Below are 12,193 nucleotides of genomic sequence, written 5' to 3'. Positions count from 1 at the left end.
AAGGAAAAAGAACCTGCCTCCTCAAATTAAAGCAAAGTTTAGAAGAACAAGTGCCTCAAAAGACAATTCAAAATCCGATTATGTATTCGTATCAAGACATACTAAATCGAGTAAAAGGCGAAGCAAAAATACCCATTCAAGTTGAAGATCTTCATCATGAGGTAAAAATTCTCAAAAGAGAAGTTGCTGAAAACAAACAACGACTCATCTACCTTGAAAATGCATTTCAAGCCTTTCAAGAATCTCAAGTTTTGAAAGAAAATTCAGAAACTTCACCAAACGATTTTGAAAGAAAAATCGCGGGAAAAGCACTATTGATAGAAGATTCGGGCAAAATCAATAGTATCAGCAAAATCCATAATAAAAAATGGATGTCAAAAATAGTCTTTAAAGTCAAAGACTTCCAGCTTGAAACTCTAGCACTTATCGATTCAGGAGCGGATCAAAACGTTATACAAGAAGGACTTGTCCCTTCTAAGTATTTCGAAAAAACTAAGGAATCCTTATCTGGAGCTGGTGGAAATCCTTTCAACATTCAGTTCAAACTATCAAAAGTACACATCTGCAAAGGAGATGTGTGTTTAGTCAATACGTTCATTTTGGTTAAGAACCTTAATGAAGGAATCATCTTAGGAACCCCATTCCTAACCCAATTATATCCTTTTCATGTTACTAATAAGGGTATAGTTTCAAAGAAATTTGATAAAGAAATTACTTTTGAGTTCACCCATCCAGTAACTCCTAAGTATATTTCAAATATAGAAGAAGAAGTTCGTCAATTCATCAACAGGATTGCCAGGAAAGAAAAACATATCGAATTCCTTCAAGACGACATCAAGGCCTGTAAAGTGGCTATTGAAATCCAGAAGCCACTAATTCAATCGAAGATTCAAAACTTCCAGAAGCAACTCGAAAAGGAGGTTTGCTCAAATCTCCCAAATGCCTTTTTAGATCGAAAGAAGCATATGGTAACATTGCCATATGAGGACGGATTCGAAGAGGCCCAAATTCCTACAAAGGCCCGACCTATTCAAATGAATAAAGATCTGGTCAAAGTCTGTAAGAACGAAATTACGGATCTTCTCAACAAAGGACTAATAAGCCCATAAAAAAGCCCATGGTCATGTTCGGCCTTTTACGTCAACAACCAGGCCGAAAAGGAACGAGGCGTCCCAAGGCTTGTCATCAATTACAAGCCGCTCAACAAAGTTCTCAAATGGATTAGGTACCGAATTCCTAATCGCCAAGACCTGCTAAAGAGAATTACTCTAGCAAAGGTCTTCTCAAAGTTCGACATGAAGTCTGGATTTTGGCAAATCCAGATCCACCCTACTGACCGTTACAAGACTGCCTTCAATGTTCCATTCGGACAATTTCAATAGAATGTCATGCCATTCGGATTAAAGAACGCTCCCTCCGAATTCCAGAAGATAATGAATGACATCTTCAACCAATATCAAGAATTAACAATAGTCTATATTGATGATGTCTTGGTATTTTCCAACACAGTAGATCAACATTTCAAGCATCTACGAGTGTTTCTCAATGTAATTAAATCCAACGGTCTTGTGGTATCCCAACCAAAGATTAAGTTGTTTCAAATAAAGATCAGGTTCTTAGGTTATGAAATTAATCAAGGAATCATCAAGCCAATCCAACGGTCTCTGGAATTCGTGGATAAATTTCCAGATATAATACAAGACAAAACGCAGCTACAACGATTTCTTGGTTGCGTAAATTATATCGGTGATTTCATCCGAGATCTCCGCTCAATTTGTCTGCCATTATATGACAGACTAAAAAAGAATCCAAAGCCGTGGACGGACAAGTATACTCGAGCAGTCCAATCAATCAAATCTTTGGCCAAAAGCATCCCATGCTTATCTCTGGTAGATGAACAAGCCAAACTCATTATTGATACAGATGCATCCGATATTGGTTACGGGGGCATTCTCAAACAGGAACTTAACGGAAAAATTTCCATTGTCCGCTATCATTCGGGAATATGGAATGGAGCACAAAAGAACTATTCCATCGTCAAGAAGGAAGTTCTGGCAATAGTACTCTCTATTCAAAAGTTTCAAGGAGATCTAATCAACAAGGAATTCCTTGTTCGTACTAACTCAAAGAACATTGACTATTCAATCAGACTCTTCGAGTCTTCCCCCTATTCCTTCAACCGCATTGTTGCATCCCTCTAGACCAACAACTCCAAATAAGCGTGCCGCTTCCCCGGTCGCTTCTTCCTCAAGGTCTGCAATATCGAGGAATCCTTCCTCGTATTCTCAAATCGTTAGGCCAAAGATTTTCCAGCTCAGACCTCCAATTAATGGTTATTTCACCAAAACCACAATGGTTGATTTAACTATAGAACCAGAATTCGATGGACCTTCTGTCCAAGAAGTCTGTAGTCAAATATTTCCTCATGGGTTCAATTTCTTACCTGAGGATCTTTCAAAAACTAGGACTTTCTACGAGTACATTTTAGTTGACTCCAAATCAGCTGAAATTACTCATGTCCCAGATAAAAATGATCCCTCCAAGATCATTTACTCAAAGTTGAGAATTTTTCGTGTTCTCACTCCATCTTACTGGAAACAGGGGATGTTTGTGGGAAGAAAATTCTCTCACCCTTTCAAACCACCTTCATACAATTACCGTGACTATACAAAGGCATGGTATATTGTATTTTGGCTCCAAGCTTATAATCATTCTTGGTTTGTGACATTTTGCAAGCAAGCTTACAAAATGCACTTCCCAAACTGGTTTCAAAATTGGTGGATGTATTTTGGACTCTCCAAAGAAATATTTCCGGTAGAAGTTCAACGTTCGTACCACCTTTTCCAACAAAGTATCTATTCGTCACCTCTTTCAAAGACGTTTAGGTTTGCTTTGTATTTCCAAATTCCCTGGATCTTTTGCTGGAATTTCCAGTTAGGACCTTCAGGAAACTTCAAAGCTCTGAGTAAATCCCTCAGGATCAAATGGTGGGAAAAGTTCAATTACTCCCATCTCGAAGTCAACAAGATCAAGGATTGGTTTAAAGCCAATATCCATCTCCAAGATATGACTAGGCAAGAGGACGAAGCCTTCCTCCTCACCAAAAACGCAGTCATGTCAACCCTTGCCGGAGCAAGCACTCAACAGGAATTCAATTCTGTTGTCAATAACGTCGTCGTGAACCTCTCAGACGATAACGACGATTTACCAGAGGACGTTTCTCCAGCCTCCGTTAATGATGTCGATGATCTTGACTATGACCCATATGAAGGCCTCGACATCAACGACCCATTTTTGGACACACAACCATATTAGTCCAAATATGTGGCATTTCAAGTGAATTTCAAGAGTTTATGTATAATATTGTAAATTCATGTAAATTAATTTGTTTGAATTTTATCGCATTTATTTAGATAAGGTCGTTGTATTCCAACCTTATCCTCGCTTTAACAGTCTGCTGATTTGTATTGACTATAATTTGAAATGTTTAAATTTATTTTGGGAAATAATATAATGTGTAGTGATACATTATGACATAAAGTTTATATTTTAATTAAAATTTATTATATAAATTTAATTTTGGATATAATTCAAAATTAATTTATGAGAGGATAAAATATTTGAATGAGTTCAAATATTAATTTAATGTGAATTAGATTCATATTAAAACAATAGGCTAAAATTTAATATGCATATGATACACATTAAAACTATAGGTTATGAGAGAAATTTATATTTGAATATGATTCGAATTTGAATTAAATTAAATATAAGATATTTAATTTAGTAATTAATTAATTTGAGAATTAATTAATAGTTTAGTTTAATTTAAATGTAATTTAATTAATTAAATTAAAACTATAGGTTATTTGAGAGATATTCGTTTAAATATGATTTAAAATGAAATATTAATTAAAATATGATTTAAATGAGTATTGATTAAATATGGTTTAATTAATTAATTTAATCTAATATTATTATTAATTTAATTTATTTAATAGGAAATGTGGGAATTCCCACACTCCCATATTCTCTCAAACTTCCCTTTTCTATAGGCCGAAGAATAGGGAGTTATACTAAAAAAAGAGAAATAGAGTTTTTTTCACCAATGCACTGCCTCTGCCTCTGCTATTCTCTCGAAAAAATTATCTCTAAAAATTATCTTCTAAGAATATGGTTTTTATGGAATTATTATTGGTTTGTTTTTATTGGAGGAAAGAGAAAAATAAAAAGTTAGCTCAAGGAGTCAATTTATGGAGGAAGAAAAGGTTGATGTGATGGAAGAGATTAATGGAAGATAAAAAGATTGATTAAAGATATTATATTATATATATATATATATATATATATATATATATATATATGAATTTAAATTCGAGATCTTTTGTCTTAAAATAATTAATGAACAAAGAAGGTCGATTTAATTGAAGAAAGAGAAAGTGGTTTTAGGGAAATAATAATAACAATAATAGATATTTGTTGTTATTATTATTTTGTTTTATTTAAGGAGCCCTTCCTAAAGTGTGATAGTATAGGAAAAAAAGGAAAAAGAAAAAATTGCCCCTGATGAACCTTAGCACCGCCGTTCGATTCCATCGTCCGATGAGGAGCACCCCACAAGCCTCGTCGTCCGTCTTCGTCAAAGCCTGAGCTGTATGCCTCCTCATGAAGCACGCCAAGCGAGCCATTTCGTCAAAGTTTGAGTCGTACGAGAATGCCAAACCGCGTCTCCCAGTCTTTGTCGTCTTCGCTCGCCCGCCCAGCTCCGCCGTTCGTTTTTTGTGCCAGTTGAGTCGCGTGAGACTGAGCCGAAATGCTCTACGTGATCCTAGTCAGAGCCAAACTCATCCTTGCCATTAGTCTTCGAGCTCTGCCACCGCCTCCGTTTCGCGTCTGGTCGAGCAGCAACTGTGCTGCAGCTTTCATCCATAGCTGATTGTTGTTTTGGTGAGAGAGGTTGATTTTGTTGTGGGTTTTTACCCACTAAAGTTTAATTAAAAGATAAATTGATTTTGGATCAAATTAACGGTTTTTCTTTAGAAGATTAATTGGCTATTCTTGGAGCAATGATAGAATTTTTCATAATTGGTTTCGATCTCAAATTTGGGTAAAGATAAATTAGAAAAAATTAGATGTGAGTAGAAGTGTAAGAACAATAATTAAAAATTTTGAATTTTTTTGGATTAGAGGTTGCACAATTATTCAACCAAATCCAATTCGAATTAATATAATAGATATAAGTATATTTATTTATTTATATCTATATTATTTTATAATAAAATATAACTGTTGAATAAGAAATTTTGGAACCAATCACAAATTGCCACATCATTTACTAAAACAATTGTATTTGAGATTAACTAAAAATTGACATATGTCCCAAATTAAATTTAAAGACAAATTGGACAATTCTAATGATGTCAAGTGTCTTTATTATGACAATTGGATCAAATTAATTATTTTGGTACAATTAAATATTATTTAGTTAAATATGACCCAAATCCATGTGATTGAGTCCATGCGTATGGTCCATGGACCAGAACAGGCTCAAGTCCATAAAAGCCCACCAGAGAACTCTATATAAATAAAGGAGTTCTCTTCATTTGTGGGGTGAAAAATTTTTTACTCTAGAAGGTTTAGAGAGAATTCTCCCAAGAGATAGAAGCCTCTTCAACTCCTAAAGTCGACCACCCTCGAAGATTGAAGCTCTTGAAGATACAAGCTTTCTTCCAAGACTCCAATTTCAAGAACATCTTTGAAGATTGAAGCTCCTTTGAAGATCCAACCCTTCTTCCAAGTCTCCAACTTCAAGAACACCCTCGAAGATTGAAACTCCTTTGAAAATACAAGCTTTCTTCTAAGTCTCCAATTTCAAGAATATCTTTGAAGATTGAAGCTCCTTTGAAGCTCCAAGCTTTCTTCCAAGTCTCCAACTTCAAGAATACCCTCAAAGATTGAAGCTCCTTTGAAGATACAAGCTTTCTTCCAAGTCTCCAACTTCAAGAATACCCTCGAAGATTGAAGCTCCTTTGAAGATACAAGCTTTCTTCCAAGTCTCCAACTTTAAGAACATATTCGAAGATTGAAGCTCTTTTGAAGATACAAACTTTCTTCCAAGTCTCCAACTTCAAGAACATCCTCGAAGCTTGAAGCTCCTTTGAAGATACAATATTTCTTCCAAGACTCCAACTTCAAAAACATCATGTGCTTCGCTTCCTCAAATCAAGCATAAGCATCCAACCGAGAGAAAATCAGAGGATCAAATTCTAGAGATCGAACCACATCGCATCAAATCAATGTAAATACAACATCAACACAAGTTCAACTCCACGAATCAAATTTCTTCGGAAATCTCGTGTGAACAATAACGTTAAAAACTTAAAACCCTAGGTTAAACTAAAGTGAAAAAACACGCCTAGCCCTACGCGACGCCTCTTCCTTCGTCTTCACTTTCAACCTTCCCTTCGTCTCTCTGTAGTTCGATTTTAATTTCTATCTACTGCCCACATGCCCATTCAATTTCGTCATTCTCGTCGCCGGTCTCATCCTTGCCTTGAATATCCTTCATCTTTCGCTGTAAAGATTCGTCGGTCTTCAAGTTCCTTCGTCTTTAGTTACAAAAGGTTAGTACAAATTAATTTTATATCATAAAGATCCTATTTGAATACTTTATAAACATTTATTTACATCATTTTTATCTACAGCCCACACGCCCATGCCTGTTTGATTTTGTCTTCTCAATTCTCAATTCTCATTCACGCCGCGCGGTCTCATCCATGAATATTCGCTGGCCTTCAAGTTCCTTCGTATTTTGTTACAAAAAGTTAGTCCAAATTGATTTTATACCATAAAGATCCTGTTTGCCTTTGCCCGTTTGGATGATTATAGATTTTGTAAACCTTTCAAAAAAAAAAAAAAAAAATAGTAGTTGTGGGTAGACAAATATTTTTTAAAAAATCTGGAAAACTACTTAATTTGATTTTTACTTCGTTATGTTTTATTAACCCTTAATTTTGTTTTTGTTTTGCTAACCACTTTCACCTATAAATTTATCCAAGTAAAAAAAAAGATTCAATAGGAATTAAGAAATTGCAAACTAAACAAAATTAAGATATATCATTATAAAAACAAGATTTATTAGAATTATCAAAGAGGGCTTAGAAGTATGATAAACGAGGGTTGAGGTATAGGGTGAAAAAAACAATACAACTCAACCTAATCCATATTTTACTGGTTGGATTGGAAACTAAATTTAGGTTATTCGACCGGTGGTCAACGTGACCAACCCGAAAATATGGGTTAGGTTGGGTTGAGAATGTCTCCCAACCCAACTCGAAAATATGGGTTGGGTTAGGTTGAGAATGTCTCCCAACCCAACCCGAAAATATGGGTTGGGTTGAGAATGTCTCATCTCCCAACCCGATTACACCCCTGGATGTGGGCCATTTATTAAGTAAGGTTATTAAATATTTGGAAAATCTGTGGAAATGGCAAACGTAAGAATGGAAATTGTCAAAATAGCAAACTGTTATTTTATTTTTATTTATGGCAAAACTAACTGCTTGAAATAATTTTCAACTTTTTTCGACCGAAAATGCCCCTCAACGGATGAGAACTGTCCATAATCAAATACAGTATATTTAAGGAACCCGGAAAATCAAACAAAACATCACATAGCCGATTACAGTGTATCTGTAAACACATCCACTTATGATAATTATTAACCAAATCAAATAATTATTATATTATTTCAAAGATCCCTAACCATATTCAATTGATTTCAATATCCCCTAATTATTCCCATTTTTCCCTTCAATAATTATATATTCAAACTTTAGCTATCGATTTTTTCCTTCAATAGCTATTAACGCAATGAATAGGTTCTAAAATTTTAATGCAATGAATTCTTCCTTTCTAAAATAATGATAAACATGATGCAATAATTAACCATATACAAAAACATTAAAAAACCTAACGGAAAAGCATTTAAAACATTCAAAATTCAAATCTCTAAAATTCAAATTTAAATTCCAACCATTCTCTAAAATTATGACAAATATAATGGGAATACATAAGTTTAGATTCAAATCCCAACTATCCCTAAAATCATGCCAAAACACAAACCGGAATTATCCCTAAAATTGAGAATATCCCTAAAATTGTTATCTATTTTTAATGTTGCCAACAAACCGGAATTAATCGAAACCAAAACACAAGATTCACCGAAAGACAATCTTTTTGAAATTTCACCGAAACGTTCATGGCCATTAAAACATAAATTTCAACGAAGAACGGAGCAAAGCATATTATTTTTGAAATTTTAACATCTTTATATTCTAAACTACTTTAGAAAAATACCTAATATTGTCTTCCCAACATTATATTCATAAGATTATGCTATATACATTTTATTTCTTTGCCCTTGTCTACCATATTTTCGTAATATCCGACCATTACATCAAATTAAAACGTGATCCCTACAAATGAAACAGGTACCCGTATAATATATGAAACAATAATTTAATTTAATATTCATCCCTCTTATATACAATCTAGTAGTGAATACTTTATTCGATAAATGTGTTCCCTTTGAATTTTTTCCATGGCTTTACAACGAGTGAAGACCGTATTCGATGGTAGATGGATTGAGTCCTGCCGATATATTGACTATCACCTCCTTGATGTATATATTCCAGTTTCATCCTCGTTTCAAGAATTTGCAAATTGTATCCAACGTAGACTTTTTCCAAATTCAGAAGTTTCTGTCTCTAGATTGACCGTTTACTGGAAAGATTGCAACAATTCGAAACTCATTCAGATTGTTGATGATAAGGATGTGTCTTGGATTATGTTACTTATATCGAAATTCCCCGACAATGATCAAATAAAACTCAACGGAAGAGAACTGTCCAGATTCAAATACAGTATATTTAAGGAGATAGAAAAATCAAATAAAATATCACATATTCGATTATAGTGTATTTGTGAACACACCCACTTATGATAATTATTAACTAAATCAAAAAATTATTATATTCTTTCAAAGATCCCTAAACATATTCAATTGGTTTCAATATCCCCTAATTATTTCGATTTTTACCTTCAATAATTATATATTCAAACTTTAACTATTAATGTCCTATAATTTTAATGCAATGAATACTTCTTAAAATAATGATAAAGATGATGCAATAATTAACTATTAACAAAAATATTAAAAAAGTAACGAAAAATCATTTAAAAGATTCAAATTTCAAATCTAAAGTAAAATTCAAATTCCAACCATTCCCTAAAATTATGGCAAATATAATGGAAATACTAAGTTTAGAATCAAATCCCAACCCTCCCTAAAATCATGTCAAATAAAATGTGATTTAATTATGGCAAATATAATGGAAATACTAAGTTTAGAATCAAATCCCAACCCTCTCTAAAATCATGCCAAATAAAATATGATCTATCTCTAATTTTGCCAACCAACCGGAATTAAGGGAAACAAAAATAGAAAAATCAGCGGAAGACAATCAACCGAAATTAAGGGAAACAAAAATTTGTACTAAAAGAAGAAGGTGGAAAGCGACGGTGCGGGTGGAAAACAAATGCGGGTGGAAAGCCATTTGAAAATTTGAAGAATGTTAGAACCGGAGAAAATTTGAAGAAAATTTTGAGAACTCGGTATTTTTTACCGATACATGCAGAAAACAGAGGAAAAATCCAAAGGTTGAATAAGGAACAAAAGTGTGAAACGAAACAACTCACCGATACTTTGGGTGGTGTAAACCGATTAAAAAAGGAAGGGCGTGCAAATGGTGGAAAAGCGACGGAAGAGAAATCGATGGTGGAAAAGTGTCGAAAGAGAAAGCGACGGTGGAAAAACGAAAGAGAAAGCTACGGTAGAAAAGCGACGGTGGAAATGCGTCGGAAAGCCTTTAAAAAACGGAAGAACAAATACGCTGGAAAGCTTTACAGAAGATGGTTTATTTTTTTGGGAGGAAAAATTAGAAAATTGAAGGGAGTGCATAGTATGTATTAATTACAGGATATTTGTGGTTTTTCTTACTATTGTATTTAGGAGTCTATATTGTAAAGTATATAGGGGCATTTAAGGCATAGTTATCACATTTATTACGTGGAAATTAACTGTTTTGTTATTTTGACAATTTAAAAATAAATTTGTCATTTATCCAAAGTAAACTTTAGATTTTGCTATTTCTTGTCGCCCCTAAATATTTTCCTTTAGATAAGAGATTCTAATACTAGACATTCAAATTAAAATTTAAGAGCGGTGCATGATATTAATGATTGATTATGTATTGACGACGGTAGCGATTATGTATTGACGGTAGCTAAAATGCATAAATGTATTCAATGTATAAGGGTCAACCCAAACCAATCCAACCCAAAAAATTTAGGTTAGGCCGGGTTAAGTTGGTGGGTTGCTCTTTTTTTTCTTCCATCCCTCCATAATTTAGGGGAATTTCAATTCCATAATCTTAGCCAATCAATATGTGTTCATTGATGTGTTTTTGGTTAGTACTGTGATTATCACATAATTAATAATGGATAGATTGAAATTCAGAAACCAAATTTCAAGCCAAAACAAAAACTTGCATGATCAATGAAGACATGGAAGTATTGCTTGGTAATAGATCATGTTTTTCTAGTAGAGAGAAAATAGACAAGAACAGGAAAGTGCAGAGTAAACAAATCCAATACATATAGTATATAAAAATTTAATGAAATTCCCAAATTGAAGTTAAAGAAAATTGCATATGAAATTTCAGTAGGAAGAAGTTATTTCATTTTACAAATTAAATACTATATTAGAAGGTATAACCGAAACTAAGACCAAACAGGAAGGCAGATCCACAAATTCTGAATCCTAACAAGATCTTCTTCCTAAATTCCTCTAAATCCTAACAAGATCTTCTTTGTCAATTCCTCCCTCTTAATTTTCTTAATCGACAAACTCTCCATCGACTTTTGTCCTCGCCCAATCTTACTGCCATCCCCACTCTCTACATCACTATCACTAACCCCTTCCACTTTCCATATACCCTGTATTTCAGTATCCACCTTCGTCACAACAATCAACTCAGACGATTGCACGTGGTTAATTGGCTGCTACAGGTCGAAGAGATGGAGGATTAGTGGAGGGAGGTAAGTCTTAAAGCGGTGTAATGGAGAGAGCATCGTCGATGGAGGAGTTTCCATGACAGTGACAAGTGTGATCGGAGAAATCAGAGGAGATGGATGAAGAGTGAAGAGGCAGCGAGGGATCTTTGCTGGTGGAGAGGAAATGCAGAAATGAAGAGAAGCCTAGGAAGAGAAGTCTACAGTTGAAGAGTGAAGTATTAAATGTATTTAGGGTTATATATATATATATATATGTATGTATGTATGTATGTAACCAAGTCGGGTTGAACCTAGTTTAAAAATCATATATGTACTTTTCCTTTCTACATAAAATATGATGCAAGGAGTCAAACTGCCTATCTTCTCCTCAGGCCGTCCTAGCCCGACGATATGATCTCGACCATTACTTTCTGAAAAGAAAGATTCTCACTTAAGGCTTGGCTTGTCCTTAACTTAACTAAAATAGTTGGAGGCGCCGAAGACTAGAGTCCGATTTGAACAAGATCAAAGAGAGTTCCTGGTAATCCTGCATCTGAATCTATACCTATGTTTACTGAACAGAAAAGAATGTCACTATAAGATCGGAGACTAAACCAAGACATGTCTCATATATGGATGTTGTAGTGAGGTAGCTACAATAACGAGTTGGACTACTCTTTAAAACACTCATGAAAATAGAATATGTGTACATGACCGTCCAAACCCTAAAATAGACCAAAACTTCTAAATTGACTTTTACTACGTGTGGGGTACGTAGAAGTTTGATAAAAAAAGACCTAGTTCAAGACTACGTGCACTGACTCCTCAAATGGATACTTATTTTCATTAAGTGGAGGTTCAAACCCGGAAGGTACCTACATCTATTGCATAGTAAAAATGCTCACATTTTGTTGTTATATATATATATATATATATATATATATATTTATATTTGGAATATCATAAATTTATATATGGAAGATTGTTAAATAATTTAATTAAGTTTCAAAAAGTATAATTTACATAAATGTAACAAAATCAAAAAACTTTACGACAGGGTAACAAAAAATTAAAGCCT

The sequence above is a fragment of the Cucumis melo genome, chromosome 9 (genome assembly GCF_025177605.1).
Source record: "Cucumis melo cultivar AY chromosome 9, USDA_Cmelo_AY_1.0, whole genome shotgun sequence".
NCBI classification, from domain to species: Eukaryota; Viridiplantae; Streptophyta; class Magnoliopsida; order Cucurbitales; family Cucurbitaceae; genus Cucumis; species Cucumis melo.
This window is presented reverse-complemented; position numbering follows the sequence as displayed.